A 19,704-nucleotide genomic window follows, 5' to 3' on the forward strand; every position below is an offset into this window, starting at 1 on the left:
CCGGCTGTGTCAGTAGTTGTCATTATTAGCAGGACTGCTACCCTAAGTATTTCTCACATTGGTCATATACACAATTTCTGCTGCTTTCCGTCACCTTACATGAGGCATTTGCTACCAAGCACATTACTGCCACTTGCAGTGATGTCATGGTACGAGAGGCAACTGCTAGACCAAAACAATGAGCCAATGTCCTGCTGTTATTATGAGGTTGTCCAGTGTCTGTCATTCCAGCCTGTCATGACTGAATGACAAGCCTTCAACAGAGAGCACATGCATCCATGTTTCACGTGTGTGTGGATAATACCTAGGTCACATTTACCCATATAGCTGCATTCCAAGGCAAATGTCCTACACCCAGAAGTAACACCCTGACACCTACAAGACAATTTCATTGGATGCTTATGCTAACCAGTGTTAGATGCGTTGTTTTAGTAATCCATTTGCTCAATGTAGAACCTACAATGGGGAATACTGACATCTGTGCAGTGAGGAACACCTGTCTGAAGGCTCTGTAGTGCACAATTGCACTACCACCATATAACTCAGATCCAGACATGTGGGCCATAACAGTGGCATGGACCATTCCAGGTGGTGGTGTACACATATTCATAAAGGCTACTCACATGTAAAGACCACTACTCTGACATAACGCATCACAGATGAGTCAGTTACAGGTGACAGTGGCAAATGCTGCATTCTAGGTTGTATCCTCATATACATCCACCACCTTGTCCCCACACTACCAACACACATCCATATGTTGTATGAATAGTATGGTAGACCACCAGATAACCCTCGATTGGTGGACTGTACCTAGGCCTACATCAACTGTGCAAAGTACCCATGTACAGACACAGCTGCATAATGTGTTATGCAATGCAATAATACCACTGTTTGTAACCAGCTCAGTTGTACACATACTAGGGTCCCTCAGATGTTGTCAGCATTAACACAGTCGACTGTTGCTGTACATCAGTAAACAATATCCTCATGGTTGGATATGACCTAACTGTACCTGCCCTGGATATGTACATCCCACACTCATACAACATAAATTACATTACTATAGCTTTCGTTATCCTTTGTACATACAGGTGGCTACATTCATTACACACATGCACATGGCAGATAGCATGCTAACAGTACATAAAGTTTGATATCTATGTTAACAGAGGTAATATTCCCTCTCTACTGGTCACCCATGACACCTATCATATCATACAACAACCCATGTGGCATGTATGTCATTAGACATGTCCGCCTAATGCAATGCCTACAAACATACCCAAATAACAGGATCATACAACCTACACAAGGCCTGTATTGACAGACTCAGGGAATTCCAGCTCAGCTCTGTATGTTCCGGAGTAGTTGCAGGTGATATGTTCATGACATGTACAGCCATGTGTGGCCACAGCTCCTACATATACCCCATATCAAAAAATTGCAAGCCATGCATGCTGTGTGCTGTCTGGACATTAGCCTTAGTACCACAATAACCAGTACATGCTGGGGTGAGATGTTTACAAGCCACAGACCTTGCCCATGCTTGAATAAGTGTACTGCCTAGCTCTAACAGAGCACATTGCTGGCACTCTTCCAGTAAACATAAGGTGTGTGTGGCAAATATGATGTGCTCACTGTTGACCATTACAGTGCCCTGGCTTCACCATGGCACTGTCAAGTAACAGTTTGTAGGAGCATGACATGGAATAATGTTGTGTGTGTCTTGCTGATATGTGCTATTGTCATATATGTACACTTGGCTACTCGGTGAAGGTGGTGGTATCCTACCAGTACATGAATACAACATCCATTATGGTGTAATGCTCGGCTATGTTTCACACATAGTGTGGGGAAGGTGTGGAATGTATCCTTTTGACCTGCTAATGCACTTACTGATGTAGACCACATATGTGTACATGTATTGATGTTTGTGTAGATTCCATGTGTGTGCAGTGTCTGATGTCTGAAGGTGACTGTTGTCTTAGTACATCATGCTGTTGCAATACAGCCTCAACATTGCCAACAGTATATGGTGATATGCTCTAAGTACAGTAAGCCGTACATGAGGTATGGACAGATGTTTGGACATGACTACTAAGTGGTGAGGCTTCTTTACAGATGAATGATTACTGAGGACAGCTTACTGGTGTGCTACAACCATTCCTACAATAACCTGTGTAACTGCTATGTCAGGTTTTGTTAATTGAAGTCTAAGACAGACAATGTAGACTGCTGTAAGAGTGACACTGAAGGCAAACCTCATGACACCTGTAACAGTAATACCTTCCCTGTGCATATATTATGCATATATCAGCACCGTTGGCAAAGGAAAGAGTCAGTAAGCTTTGTACCGGATGTGATAGTGCTGTACTTCTGTAATACCTATCATGAGATAGGCAGTTGTTTGATTCACAGTAATGGCACATGTGGGTGTGTGTGTGTCCATATATGTCATGTATGGTTGGGAATACATCCCACATGTTTTCACTCTCCTGAACACTGTTGTTGACACCAGTACAGAGTGAAGTGTAGAAAGAAAGGCATAGGCAGGTGGTTGAACCTCACACATGTAAAGTGTCTGCATGTGTGTGACATAGATGTATATCTTTGTGAATGCCACAGTGTGTGTGTGTGTGTGTGTGTGTGTGTGTGTGTGTGTGTGTGTGTGTGTGTGTGTGTGTGTGTATGGCTGTCCGATCCCTGGAGTGAGGCTGTATTTTACCATAGTGAAATGTTAATGCCCCCTCCCCCCATCCGCTCAATGCAATCTAGCATCCCTGTTGATATCATCAATCATAGATGGGCATTCTAACCACCTGTTAACATGTACACCCTGGGGTGTGACCTGTTGTTTCATAGCCTACTGATGGACCCCCCTCCCCACATACACTCACTGCACTGTAGTATCCCTGTCGATGTCCTTGATCTTAGGCCATTCCAACCACCTGTACATGTGTAATCTCTGTGGCACATCTTGTAATTGCATAGTACTATAATGATGATATGCACATAGGCAGCGGTTCTCATCTGAACACTGGCAACTGTGTGTGTGTGTGTGTGTGTCACAGTGTGTGTTACTGTGTCTGTGAATCCCTGATGTGAGGGTGTGTCTGTGTTTGCACGCTGTCATGGCAGTGGGTATTACTGCTTCCCAATGAGAAGCCACTATTTCCACTGGCCTTTACCCTTGTCATCTGGCATACCACTCTTTTACCTCCTCCCCACTCCAGGTAACTATACCTGTGATGTCACCCACTGTGGATGTGATGGCTCTGAACACAGTAGCTTACTACACAGCTATCATGCTCTTGGATCATTAGAACAATAAACATAATTGAAACATGGGAGAATATAACTGTGATGTGGAAGCTACAAAGTGCATGCAGGTATTGTCATACTGACCTGTGGGTAGTCAACATGTACATATGGGACACTAACTGCAAACACTGACATCCCTGGCACATGCAACTACACCTGAAAGAGGAAGGCAGAACGTCAAGATCAACCTGCTGTTAGTGTTGTTACACATGATAATACTGTTAAATGTACAAAATGCATTCTAAAACTGTAATATGGGGTATATCTGCTGCCTGTCAACACTACTCAACAATATTAATCCACAATTGTCTACCTAGTATGTTCACCTTGTGCATCAGACCATATGAGCATGTCCCTGCACTGATGGTGTGGATGACAGGGATGCGGCACAGGCATCATCATATGCACAGGGTGATAATGTTTACCAGTGGCCTAGGCTGTGCCAATTGGATGACATCATGTGTATGTGTGTTAGGGCCTGTGATATCATTGGGTGTGTGTGTGTGTGTGTGTGTGTGTGTGTGTGTGTGTGTGTGTGTGTGTGTGTGTGTGTGTGTGTGTTGAGGTGCCCTACATTTGTTTCCGGTGTGTGCGTATGCATGCACACAGGTCTGGCATGTGGCTGGCCTACACAGGGGTATTATTGACAGCTGCAGACTGTACAAGGCAGGTTTCACAGTTCATGGTGTCCGGCCATGGCCACGTGACCTGCACCTGCCAGGGGTTGCACGGGCACTACCAGGCAGAGGTCCAGATTGGGTACTGTCTGATGACACATGTCCACTAGAATTGTGTCCCTGTTAGGACCATCCAGGACCACATGCTCATAGCCTGCTGTATCCTAGTGTGGACTGCACAGCACCAGCTGCACTGCTGCTGCTACCGCCACTATGGGTGTGGACATGTGCAGTTGCATGTTCACATAGACCTTCAACAGGTGATGTAGCTAGCTGACCGACATCCACATGCCCAACGCTTCAATCCCACCAGATGTTCCAGCACAGACATTCCACGCTCGAGGATTGACATGCTATGGTCAAGGACTCCCACCATGTCACCCAATCGTCTATCCAAAACATCTGCAAGATGATGGTGAGTATTTGCAAGTGCCTGGATGTTGTCAGTTAATGAACCGACAGCAGCCCTCTGAAGCCTCAGACCTTCTCTGTTGTGCCATTCAGCACGTGCCTGTGCTTCCATTACACCCTGAAACATGCTTCTGGTGACTCCAGCTGATGTGCTTTGTCTCACAGGGGCATGTTGGCCAGTGGTCCTCCTACAAGCAGTGCTGGGCACATGTTTGTCTGGGACATCACCAGTCAGTTGACTGGAATCATGGTGTGCAGGCACAACTTCCATAGTCTCCACACTTCCCTGTTCCATGCTACCACCCGCCAACTGTCCTTCCTCTATGGCCAGTGGTGATGGGGTATGTGTAGGCAGGGGAACTGTGTGCAAGGATGACGGGGAGACAGGTGGACTGGCAATCAATGGCACAGATTCAGCCCCTGACAACCCTGCCTGTGCCTCAATCATACTATCATCATCACTGCTAGAGTCTGTGGGGACACTGACATCGGGTGGTCCGCAGGAGGGCAACACACCTACATCAACAACTGTGAGGGGAAGACAAGAACTGTACATTACAAGTTATACCAGACACACACACAGACAGACAGAGACACACAGACACACACACACACACACACACACACACACACACACACACACACACACACACACACACACACACACATACACACACAAACACACACACAGAAACACACAGACACACACGCAAACAGACAGAGACACAGACAGAGGCACACAGACACACAGACAGAGACACACAGACACACACACACAGACAGAGACACACAGACAGACAGAGACAGACAGAGACACTCAGACAGAGACACACACAGACACACAAACAGAGACACACACACACACACACACACACACACAGACACACACAGACAGAGACACACAGACACACAGACACACACACACATACACAGAGACACAGAGAGAGACACACACACACACACACACACACACACACACACACACACACACACACACACACGACAGAGACACACAGAGAAACAGACAGTGACACAGACATACACACACACAGACACACACAGACAGAGACACACAGACACACACACACACACACACACACACACACACACACACACACACACACACACACACACACACACACACACACACACAGAGGCAGAGACACACAGACACACACGCTACATGCAGGTGATATAGCAGATGGCATTCAGCTTAGACAATTTTAGTTTCAGCTTAGACAATTATAGTGGTAGTTATACATCCCTGAGTTGCACACAACAGCATGCATGTGTTATAGCAGACAGCATGCACCTTACACAATTATAGTGGTGGTTAGCATACATACCTGTAATGCACCATTTGTGTTAGTAGCCTATTCCCCATACCTGCAACACAATGCATGCACTTTGCACTGTTGCACCACACTGCCATGGTGTGTGCAACATACACCTATGTTAACAGACCATCGCTGACCTTTGTACATCTGCCACTGATGCTTGTGTTGGCCACAACCCCTATGTGTGAGGACATGAGCAGTAGGGTATGTCGACTGCATACTATGTTTGCCTGAGCCCTAGCTTGCATATTTCCCCCAAAGCAGTGCATGTCTGTTCAACATTATTCCGCCTACCCCTGAGCTGAGTCTAGACATTGTGCATGTGGCTGTACACACGTTTGACATAGCTGTCCCTACTTTGCAATGGTGCCACAGACCAGCACAGATTTACAGTACACCGGCCTGCTGTGTGGCGTATGATCTTGCCAGTCACATGTAGTATGACATGTCTTCTGCTGATGTGTTGAATGACATGCATACATGTGTAACACAATGGTGTCCTTTCCAATCTACAGTACGGTAATGGTGTCCCAATGCAGGGACATGTTATACTAACATGGGCCGTGAGCTGATACAATGTTGTCTGTCTACCCTACAAATATGCAGGGACATACTGCACATTGAGATGATGTGCATAGCCATTGCAGGGCATCATGTGGCTTCACAATTGCTATACAGTGTGAGCTACTGACACAGTTCATAACCATGACTATGTTCACATACAATACATGAATAATGTGGAATGTGACCCACGTCACTGAGGTGTATACACACTAAACCCTAATGTGGAATGTGTGACACAGGTCACAGAAGGGTATACGGATGACACCCCTGCACATCTGCAACCATATTACTGATGCCTGGCAACTATGCCCACACATGGCTAACTTACCAGTACTCTATGTCCCACATGCCATCTGTGTACCTCACACACATATGAGGAGCAGGCATGACAGTGATGTCTGACACCAGCAAGGTGAATGTACTGTATCTGTGGCCTGATGTGGTTGTATGTGTATGTTGTGCAACACATGTATGTATTTGGATACTGTATAGGTGAATGCTTTCATGCTGTGACACACTCAAGATGTTCAAGACATGTTATGTGGTGGTGTCATGTTATGCCTACACAAGTTGTGCACAGGCCTGTATGATGTTCAGTGTTTCACATCTGCAATATCACCATTACACAAAGGCCATAGTTGTATTGTGTTGAGCCAATGTACAACTGGGTGTACAAACATGTACATCACTTTTACTGTGTATGTTGCTTCATGTCTCTGGCCATCCTCCATGGCCATGTGTACACATGTTCTGTACAACTTTTAGTATTTTTAACATTTCTATACTATACCCATGTTTTATAATTGTTTTATTTGTGATATTTATATATATATAAAGATGAGAGTTTTCTGTTTTTGTTTTAAAAAGTTGGATATAAGGCCTCAGTTATAGTACTGCATTCTACTTTGCCTGGTTTTAAGTAACCTACACAAAGTAGGAGGAGAGAGGGGTGTTGCCTCTAGATGCACTTTGAGAAATGTTTTACTAATTAATTCAATAATTAAATAATTGGTGCATCAGTATTAGTATATAAAGGGTATGGTTTTGTTATAGAGTTGATCTGAAGAAGCGTACGATAGCAGTACGCGAAAGCACTTATCATCCTGTTTTTATCGTGAATAAAATTACCTTATGGACTACAGTTTTGTTTCCTGATTTAATTCCTTCATCGTGGTGGGTTTTACAGCATCAGTTTTGCTGAAATGTTCTGTACAATGGTTGTGATGGCCATCTCATTTCACATGTCAGTGTTATCCTATAATATGACATACACCCATGGATGTCATATGCTCCACTGAGGACAGGGTTATGCAGACAAAGGGTGATATGTATGGGATGTGAGACATGTTTTGCAGGATAGTTGAGCAGTGTTGCAGTCAGCCCACTACAAGTCATGGACATGTCAGATAGCACATGACATTGTGTGACATTCATAGCAAGGGTATAATCCATAAGGGTGTATCCTGTGGACCAGTCATACTCCATCTCCAACACATTTAGGGTGTGTGCACACATATGCTCTCTGTACAGTACTGTTCATATTCCCAACATGTATAATGCTGATATGTAGTACCTGTCCCTATAGTGAAACACACCTCCATCATTGTATTCACTGTTGTCGACACATCTGGCAGTGACAGTTTGGAAGGTTTAGTGTAGGTGTTTCATATAGTCTTCAATTGTTTCACATAGGTAAACACTGTGATGCATTGCAGGTCTGACCAGTGTCCATTAACAGGACCACCATACATTATGTGTACGTGTGTTATGGCAGATAGCATGCAATTAATATGTTCTGTGCATTATCAAGCCTGGTAAATAATAACAATTTCAACTGACACAGGCTGCTATCACTGCAAAATACCAGAGGTACCTAAACAGGAGTGTCACAGCAGTAAGACCATTTTCCACACCTGTGTGATAGCAACAGGGTGCAATGTCTATCTTAGGACATAAGCCAGTACAATACACTATACTATAGAGTATGCACATCTGTGCATACATAGAGTAGCAGACTATAGTATGTGGCATGTGTGCATACATGCCTTGCATATGATGTTACATTACATATTGTTGAATAACACATGTAACTATGTGAAATATAGGTGTTATATGTGCAGTAGTGACTTACCAGGCAACTCCAGGCTCGGTGGTTGAGAGACACCCACCTCCACAATACCAGCTAAATCTTGTGGATGGAGGTCTGCAGGTGTCCCCAGGTTGGCCAGTAGCTCCTCGGTATGTGTGAGTGGGGGCTGGGTGAGTGGACCCCCACCTGTTGCACCTTGTTCCCTGGTGATTGCATTAGCATGCTGTTCCACCCATCTTATGAGGTCAGTGCAATTGTCGATGCACCTGCTGATAGGTGCAATTGTGACCACCAACATCATTTACCCTCCTGCAGAGTTCCTCCCACAGGGCATCCCACTGCTGTGCATCCTGTGGCACATGGCTGAAGAGTGTTGTATGGTTGTCGAGGAGGTATGGGATGAAGACCTCATCCTCCAAGCAGCTGTACACCAGCAGTCTGCTACGTGGCATACCTGGAAGACATAATGATGAAGACAGGCCACAGTAACTCACAGAGAAGTACAGAAGTACAGCTGAACATACATGTGCATCACATTTATTAAAATTACAAATACGTCTTTGCAAATCTACATGACACTAACACCACTGACATATATAAGTCACACACATTTGACACTTACTGGTGATGTGATGTTATCACCATATATGTGTGTGTCATGTGATGGCATTGCTCATACACCATGTGGATGTTGTCTTGATGTGGGCAAGTCTGTTTGCCTGTTCTGGTGTCTTTACCTATCAACACATGCCTGGATGTGTTCACATTAATGCAATCAACCTTAATGCTGTGTATATGTCACATATATAGTCATACATAGCCATTAGGGACATGACCTGTGACCCTGCAGACTTCCAAGCATGGATGTGTTTTGCCATATACATCTACATGGCACTGCACAGCTGTGTAGCATCCTGCCATGTATTGCCTGTGTTTCACATGTGTAACACATGGGACAATAGCTAGCCTGATGGTATTTGTAGGGTTGGATATCAACTATAGCATGTATGGTCATAGTGATCTAGTAGGCTATATGCCCTGGGCCATTTATGAGCCTAGGCAGACAGGTTACCTAGCTGTAGGCAACAGACAGGTAAGTTTCAGTGGCCATTTCAAGCAGTGCCACAGAACTGATCCACAGGGTTACTGATATATTTGGCATGCAGTCATCACACCATGTCACAGAGAGGGGTGATGTGCAGCTTCGCAGGACAGGGATGCATAGTATGGCAAGAGTATGTTATGTGTATGGGACAGAGATCTGCCAGGCATGTTGTGATCCTTGTACTAGAAAGGTGGATGTCCATGAAGTATGTGTTATTTGGGATTAGGATGTGTTAAGTGTAGCATGTCCAACACCTCTGGGTTGGACATGGCTTTATTCAGGGTAGGCTGCATGCTACATAGTGCAGCTAGGGATTGGGAAGGGCAGTGTAGGCCATCTACACATGGGCAATAACCCTTAAAGGAAATATGTGAACTATTATGGGTCACATGGGTGTTGAGTATGGCTGAGCAATTATCTCTATATTCCTGGATGGCACCCTGTCATGATTAGGGGTGTCACATATGACTACCTGTCTGGTGTGGTGAAGTAGCTATCAAAGGAAGGGGTACTGTCCAGCTGTATCCCATACACACAGTTGCCATTATGTTGACCGCTGCCTAGGTGGTAGTTCATGGGTACAGGGTTTGTAACATAGGGGATGACAATGCAATACTTAGCTGTCAGATTGTGGCCATACATCACACACCACACATCTGACACACTAAGGCCCTTCTGTATGTTGAACGCAGCACACATTGAGTCGACTATTGCTCCTAGTTCATAGTTATTTGCAAACATCAATAGGCTGATGCCTTCTGTGTTAGTCTGTGTGGTATAGATAACAAAGAGGGGGAGTACCAGGAATAATCCCTGTATTACTGTGGCTGGCACTGGTTTGATGTGTGTGCATTAGTCAGACACCATCTGTAGTGTTGGTTCTGCCAGCAGTCCAGTTGCCAATCACTCCTGTGACATAGGAATATACACCTAGTTTACTGAGTTTAGCTGGAACACAGTATAGGTGATGGTGTCCTATGACCTGGCAAGGTTATGATATGCAGTGTGAATCAACCCTACTGTCATCTACATCTGTACTGAGTACATCCAATACATTGATCACGATTCATGGCCTTACAGACCAGACTCAGCAGGGTAGTTGTGCACTATTTCCCATTATCAATGGTGTTTCCCCCTTTGTGGGGTGCGATAACTGTTGCTGTGCACCATTTGGTGTGTACACAGACAGACATGAAGCTAGGATTGAACATGATGTGTATGTGGATACATTTGTGTAGGAGACACCCTGGGATATTGACAGGTCCCATGAAAGCTGTATGTATGACCTTAGAGAGTGCAGCTTGTACTTGCATAGTCGTTATTACAGGGGCCCTGTAGTGTACATGGATATATTACTAAGTGCACCTGTTGGGTGGGAGGTGGGAGTGGGTTTAGGTTCTCCAAGCCCTATCTGGATGAACAGGTGCTATTTCTGTAGGTGCAGTACTTCCCATGCCATAGTGCTGTGCAGCACGGCAGGTCTTCTTGTTGCCATTACGATTAATGACACAGCTATAGAATGCTATGTGCTTGGCCTCATAATATGTGGCTGATTAGTTTCACAGTAGCTTTGTGTGGTTTTATATGGTGTATCTGCATCTTACTGAGACTGACCAGGGATCACCTACACTCATGTGTTCACTCTTGCAACAGTTACTACCTTCTGTGGTACAGTTTAAAGCATGGTACCACCAGTGTGCCTTCTTGTTTGTGTTGGGTTGAATCCTGGTTCTGTTTCAATGGCACAATCACTGCACATATGTGACTGCTTAAGGCTCATTTGTGTAGGATTCAGCATTTGCACATGCATTGTCCATCTGCATGGGTGCCATGACAGTCATCACTCTGCTCTTAGGAAACATACATTGGCATTGGAGACTAACTATGTGTAGCATACTGTTAGCCCTGTTTGTGGGACTACTGTGATCCAGGTCAGTGGGGTCGATGGAATCCAACATGCATTGAGTGCAGGTGTTGATACATGAGGAGTCTTCCCAGTTCATAATGGAATAGTTGAGAGTAGCCATTATTATGGTTCTGTCTCAGATCTACTCTTCCCCATTACAGCATATTATGACAATTGGGAAATCTGCAGCCTGGTGAGTGATCTGTCTCAAGGTGCAATTTGAATTCCACTTTGGCACAAAGGTAGTTGCTCAGCATAATGCATCTGAAGTTATGCAAGTGCAACTAGCATGGGGGTGTACATATCCATCAGGAATATGGACACCTGTGTGTTCCAATAAAGGATAATGGCCAAGAGGTGAGGTATGTGTTATAACATGGTCATGCAGGTGTGCTCTCCAGAGTGTTGAAACATGTCTCAGCCACTGCACAGATATGTTCTCCATGTTAGGGATTGACATATGTGTGTCCATATAGTGTTTCCGACATGTATCATTGTGTAGCGAGACCTGTAGTTTATTGCTTGGCTGTCCCTGTAACAGCAGTGGACCTTCACTTGAAATGTGCATGATGTAGGCACTATAGGGGAAGCATGTGCCCTAGGCAGTATACAGATTCCCACGGGTGACAGGTGCAGGCCCTCTCTAGCAAAGCTTCATGGTATGTCAACCATGTTATCCCAGGATGACAGATACTGGATACCCTGCAACATGCACCACTACACTAGACAATTGTGGAATACAATCCTTTTGTCCCTGTACTGCAGTATCATTCTGACCAATGGCAGAATGCTACCCAGGCCTTGGGACATACCTGCATGGGCTACAAGACCTGACAGTTCCTACATGTGTTTCCATGCAGTCCAGGTTACTACATCACAGGTCCTGCACAACAACATGGAATATGCCAGAGCCATGTGTATAGTTCAAAAGGTGGTCTGAGTGTATGGGTATGTGGCTAATCATGGCAGACAGGCAGCTGACAGTATGTATGCCCTCATATAGGTTGGTGTGTAACATAGTGCTAGAGTTTACATTCACAAATGAGTACTGTTGGGCATGTTCCCAGCCACATGTTCTGAGGTGTGGCACAATTATGCAAAGTATGTCATACAGTTTGTGTATTTCGGTGTCTGTCTCTTCCAGCTTGGGGGGGTCACTTGGTTGGCCAAATACTTAGAAACATCTGTGAATGTGTGTGATTTCTGGTAGTGTGTGTGGGTGACCTTACTGTGTTCTGGTAGGGGTATGTGTTGGTTGTGTTGATGAGCTGCATGTGTTAACCTACACCTCATGACTGTCCAGTCCAGTCATGGCTGTAGACTGGGCTGCCTTCCAGCTTACCCCTGTAGCTGCATCCCAAACAATGTGTGGAGCGTGGTGTTAGGTGGGTTTGGCAGTATACATGGCATAGAGAGTACATTCCTCCAGGATGGCCACATACACAAAGCTGACATTAGTAAACACCAGTAGCTGACTAGTGGACATGCCTATATGAGCATTCAGTACTACAAGTACCAAGTACTGTATTTAGTTTATGTATTGCTTATGAAGATGTTTTAGACAGTGATGCTCACATGTAAATATTTGTGTTATGGATGTGACAACACTGGCTATTACGGAAACATCGTAGCTACCTTTAGCAGCAATCCTCCTCTGAGGATCACATCACATCCTGTTAGTTGATTACAGATGATGCAAGTGTCTACAGGTCTGTTTCCTTCTCTGGGTATATACTCACATATCCACCAGGACCATGAGCTCTGCTGGGCACAGACACCCACTTTCCAAACAGAGTCATGTATCAATAGACTCTGATGCTATCAACATGATCAGGATATAATCCGATAGTGTGAGCCATCACTTATGAAGCGGCTATTACACATGGGCAGCTGTCTCCTACATCTTAACTCCTACTGCAGATGTTACACTGGGTTTAAAGATGATATGCAACTTGTTTCATTACCAGTACCTTACATACAGTATGTGCAAGGAGCTGTTAGGTTGGCAATGAGAGGTTGGGCTACACAAACCTGTTAGTTCAACTAGTGTGTCTCTACTCTCAATATCCACTCTATGTAGGTGTGCATATAGCCATTTGGCCCAGCCCTGTAACAATGGTCACTACACATTTGCATAACATGTACACATGCATAGCTGTTATTGCTTGCAAATGATACTAGAGAGGACCAGCCCTGTAACAAGGGTCACTACACATTTGCATAACATGTATACATGCACAGCTCTTATTACTTGCAAACGATACTAGAGAGGTGGAAATTATATGTGTTATGTGCATGAATAGTTACCTGGCTCTTCCAATTATCTTTGCTATCATGCTGCTAAACTGTAAGATGAATACAAGTGATATGTATCCTGTTATTGAGTATTGTAATTGCCAATAGACATAACTACTGTTTGCATAACATGACAGAACTGCTATGTAGAACAGAATACAGTTCTGCCTAAAATACTGTACATTACACAGTTATTGGCACAATATCCTACAATGCACACCATATTTGCACTGTAAGCCCACCTTTAACATGTTCATCTTACTTATACACCCATACATAAGTCGACTGTTACTATATATCGACATATACTATCCTCTGTTATAGTTATAGCACATACTTGTTGGACTAATCCGGACACTGACAGTGGCTGGAAGCAAATTGGTGGATTCCAAGCCCGTATCATCCCTTGTGGTGTATGCAGAGTTTGCCATGTGACCTACAGCAGTACACACATAGAATACTGCAAGCATTACTACAGCTCAACAATACATCGCTACAAGATAGCTATTTCCACTATATGTATTGATTATACTGTCACTCTTACAGAACAGGTACTATATACACAGATATACTACATGTTATACATACCTTCTTAGTAAACGGAGGTGTTATTGACTAGTATAATACTCGTTTTTGGTTCGTCTTTCAGTGTTTTGTACTGTCCTACAGGTAGATACAGATGGTGAATGTGTGACAAGGCAACCTTTTATAGTTACAGATCAGTAACATGTGCTATCCTGATAACCAATTGGTGTTCCTAAGTCGCTAATTACATGCACATCAGCTGTGCTGCTACTGCCTTAGCCAATACCATGGCTACAGTGGAGTATAATTGAGTACCCCACTTGGGCGTTGTACCTTTGCCTTACTTGTGAGGAAGACAGTGTGGAAGTGTTGTTTGGAATCTACTGCAACAGCTGTATGGAGACGAACAGTAATATATTGTGTGTAATGCCTAGAGGATTTGGTCTAAATGTGAGTACTGTTGTTATATTTCTGAACATTGCTACATGTGCAGGGTTTGTCTGTACCTAATACTTCTGCATATGTTTCAGTCTGGCCAGGTTGTTTGACCAGCTCAAGGCTGCATAGCTATGCATATAATGTTAGGGGGTTTACAGTGTGCTTACCAGACATATTTAGTTTGGTGTTAATGTGTATCATACTGTGCTGATAATCAGTACTCAGTAACACTTCCTGGTGTATGAACCTTTCAACCCTCTGAAACGGGATTAGTTCATACAAACCCTGTTACATCAGCAGCTGTTCAATTGTATAACAGCAACTATTTCTCATAGGGCCATGTTTGTGTGTCTGTGTCCAGGTATGTTAAGGTTTCAGCAGATGTTGTAGAGTAGTTGAATAATAGGTTATGGCATGACAGTATGTATTGATGTAATTATTTTGGTTGTGGGGTAGATGTTGGTGGGTTTACATAGCACATGCAGGTGTGTAGGAACCCCTTTTATACAACGTCTATATGTGTGTGGGTGTTCTTTCCCTATGTGAACACCTATCATTTAGTGGACTAATACTATGGTAATTGCAGGCTGATTCATTAAGGCATTGTTAAATGCTTCCTTTATAGCATGCAGGTACTGTTAGTCCTTGAATCCTTTTGGCAATACATCAGAATGTAATAAAGTTGGGGGCGTGGCCAAGGATGAACACAGGATAGCAGCAGATTTCTTCAGCTCCACCAATTTCATTACATTGACAGGAATTAATTACTTAAAAAATTAATTCTTGAAGTAATTTTCTTTCTAAATATGTTTGTTTTATATAGTTCTTGAACTATATCTAAAAAAGAAAGGAAATCTTAATAATATTCCTGTCAGAAATTACTTTGGAAATTTTCCTGTCAGTTTATCAGTCTGAAATGAGTTCCAGTAAGACAAATTCTCAAGACTCCAGCATCAAGAAAGAACTTCAGTCTCTGATAATTATAGTCCAGCAACTTACTGCTAAGATGGATAAAATGGATACTAAAATAGACACTTTCATAGAAAAAACTACAAAACAAATAGACTTGTTACATATGGACCTGCAACAACAGAAGATCCAGATGACAGGCATAGAAGAAGCTGTGAATGACATGGAAAATAAAATACAAGAAGAGGAAATCAACATTGAGTTTCTGCTGAAACAAAATACACATTTACAAACAAAGCTGGATGACCTGGAAAATAGATCTAGGCTAATAACATTAGGATTTTTGACTGCCAGAAAATATTGAAGGTAACAATATTACTTCTTTTTAACAACATGGCTCCCTAAAACTTTAGATTTACCAGAAGCATTCTCTTTTGGTATCGAAAGAGCACATAGATCTATAGCTAATACCAACTCTAACAAAAACTATCCTAGATCCGTTATAGTTAGATTTCTATCATCTTTTGATAAAGAGATGGTTCTTAAATCTGCTTGGGCTAAAGCTCCTGTTAAGTTTAATGAGACAACTGTGCGTTTGACAATGACTATTCTTCCATGGTAATTGCTAAAAGAAAAGTTTTTCTGCCACTAATAAGGGAGCTTAAAAAAACACAGTTTAAAACATACCTTCTGTTTCCTGCCAAGCTTAAAATCTTCCTTCCTGATGGTCCTAAGGTCTTGATGATTTAGACTCTGCTTTACTGTTTGTCAAAGAAAAAGGATTTTGGATAAAATAGAAGAAATGGAATGGACTAGTTCTTCATTAAAGAGATTGGCAACTGAAGCTTCCTGGAAGACTTCAGAGAAGAAGAAGAGACTAAAAACAAATGATTTGTTATATGTTTTTTCTCTCTCATCATTTTAGTTCATTATTAATCTTTTGAATATAGTTCCTGCATTTCCAGAAAGCCACAAATATTTTGGAAAAGATTTAATCAAAGTTATTCTCTATGTGCAAAGAAATGTTTTGTTTCATAACCAGTCAAAATGCCTGAGGATTTAATGGCAGGCTGTGACTCGATTTGTTTTTCTTTCTGAAAAAGTAAGGTTAGTAATTTGATACATTTTTTATCTTTATCTTTTTTTTTCCTTCTTCTTTATTATTTTCTTTGTTTAAACAATGACATTCTATTTAGATTATGTAGTGGGTAAAGGGTGGGGAGGGCAGGGAGAGAACAGTAATGAAAATATCATTAATAGAATAATAACATATTTATTTCTTGTAAAAGTTTATAAGTTCTTCAAATGCTATTTCTAATTATACTTCCTTGATTATACTGCTTATGCTTGTTTGTAAATAATCTGTCATGCTTTAACTAATAATAATCAGAACTAAATAAGAGTAAATAATATGTTTTATTTTTAACTCTATTAATATAAACAGTAAGTAACATTCCATTGTATATACTTCTTACAGCTTTCTCTTACATTTTTATTTCTGCCTCACTCCCTTTTATTTTCTACTCTCTTTTCTTTTCTTTATTAATATATAGAAATGCTTTTGACTGTGTGGGCACAGTGAATAATAGGATTTGTATGAAAATTGAGTTGGGAGAAGAATGCTGAGTTTTATTGCTTGTTGGTAATTTTGAGTTTAATTTCACTTGCATAGAGGCTGTGATGATCTGTGGAATACATTGTGGAGGTTCTGTCATGTTTAGATGCATTTACACTGCTAAATGAATGTTTGTCACTAGTTTTTAATAAGTTTCCCGCCAAAATGTTAAGAGAGACAATCTGGGATGTGGGCTGTCTTATGCACAATGTCCTTGAGTTACCTCAGAATCTTCAAATCACACAATTCTCACAGAGAAACTGAAAGCAGTTAGTATAAACATTGACAAGGTTATCACACTGACACACCACAGATTCAGGAAAATACTCTGTTCATAAAATATGTCAGTTATAATGAGTTTAAATGATGTAGTTTCTTGTAGTAAGTAAATGTCTTATTTTAGAAGGCATAAAAATGAATCATTTATTTAAATGTTTTGAAAATCTACTTAACAGCAGCATAATAATCTGTGTTAAAAATTTGTGTTCCAAACATATACTTTACTATAACTCATTTAATTCATCTGATTGACAAACATAAATAATCTTATAACTCTATTCTGGAAGAAATGTCATGTGATATATTTTAAAGCAGTAGGTTAGCATGATTGTAAAATCTGGTTACCAATATGTGTTTGCTGTGCATTGTTTTGTATAAAGCAGACAGATTTATTCTGGGGACAGCAAGTGGGATGGTGCTTTGCAGGGACACAACTCAGTGAGATCATATATATATATATATATATATATATATATGTGTGTGTGTGTGTGTGTGTGTGTGTGTGTGTGTGTGTGTGTGAGTGTGATGGCTTTTTTCTGAGAGTCTGCATGGCTATCCAATATGATTTGTAATGATTTCTATGAATACAATGTTTTACTCTATTGACAAAATGAATGTTTGCCACAAGTTTTAATAAGTTTCCCACCAAAATGTTAAGGGAGACAATCTGGGATGTGGGCTGTCTCATGCACAGTGTCCATGAGTTTCCTCAGAAGCTTCACTCACAGAATTTTCACAGAGAAACTGAAAGCAGTTAGTATAAACATTGACAAGGTTATCACACTGACACACCACAGATTCAGGAAAAATACTCTATTCATAAAATGTGTCAGTTATGATGAGTTTAGATGATGTAGTTTCTTGTAGCAAGTAAATATCTTATTTTAGAAGGCATAGAAAATGAAACATTTATTTAAATGTTTTTGAAAATCTACTTAACAGTAGCATAATAATCTGTGTTAAAAACTTGTGTCCCAAACATATACTTTACTATAACTCATTTAATTCATCTGATTGACAAGCATAAATAATCTTATAACTCTATTCTGGAAGAAATGTCATGTGATATATTTTAAAGCAGTAGGTTAGCATGATTGTAAAATCTGGTTGCTAGTGTGTGTTTGCTGTGCATTATTTTGTGTGAAGCGGACAGATTTGTTCTGGGGATGGCAAGTGGGATGGTGCTCTGCAGGGCACGGCTTGGTGAGATCAGATATATGTGTATATGTGTGTGTGTGTGTGTGTGTGTGTGTGTGTGTGTGTGTGTGTGTGTGTGTGTGTGTGTGTGTGTGTATGTATGTATATATGTGTATGTGTATATGTGTGTGTGTGTGTGTGTGTGTGTGTGTGTGTGTGTGTGTGTGTGTGTGTGTGTGTATGTGTGTGTGTGTATATGTGTGTGTGTATATGTATGTGTGTGTGTCTGTGTTTATGTGTGTGATGGCTTTTTTTTTTAGGTAATAATGCAGGTGTTTCTGAGAATCTGCATAACTATGCAATATGATTTATAATAATTTTTATGAATACAATATTTTACTCTATTGACAATAATGAGTTTAAGTAAATGCTCATATACAAACAATTCAAGATTTTTTGGAAGCTGTTGATAGAATTCACATGACAGAAAATAGATGCATCTTAATGCATGTAATGTCTGAATCATATTAGCCAAAGTTTTTGATTTAAATGAATGTTAGAACATAATTTTCTCTCCTCTTGATTTCTAACATTAAGATTATTAATAGTATGAACAGTTTTAAAAAAAAAAAAAAAAAAAAAAAATAGTTTATTTTAGTTTATATGATGCTGTTTTACCAAATGTGTAGTTTTGTCTTGATAGATAATTGAATTGAAAACTGTTAACCTCAGTTAAATATAACTAGTATTAAATTGATAAGGTGGTAGCTGAGGTACTGCTGCTTAGGGTAGGGGGTTAACTTGAGTAGTAAATACTGCTCTAAGTTGGAGTTTTCAACTCCAGGCGGGATGCAAGGTTTAATCCTTACATTATTTTCACTTGTTCATTGTTATATGTATATAGTTTTGACATCCACAATATATTTTGTACACTCATTGTCACTACAAACAAAATTGAATCCTATACAAAATCCCATAAGAGATTTAATAAATACAGCTATGTTTAAAGGTACACCTAAAAGAGGAGATGTAACATTATTTATCTTGTTATTTGTTATTTCGATCATAAGATTCTTGAGTTTTAAAAATGCCA

This window comes from Protopterus annectens, chromosome 3.part0, assembly GCF_019279795.1.
Source record: "Protopterus annectens isolate FY-2018-M chromosome 3.part0, PAN1.0, whole genome shotgun sequence".
Classification (NCBI taxonomy): Eukaryota; Metazoa; Chordata; order Ceratodontiformes; family Protopteridae; genus Protopterus; species Protopterus annectens.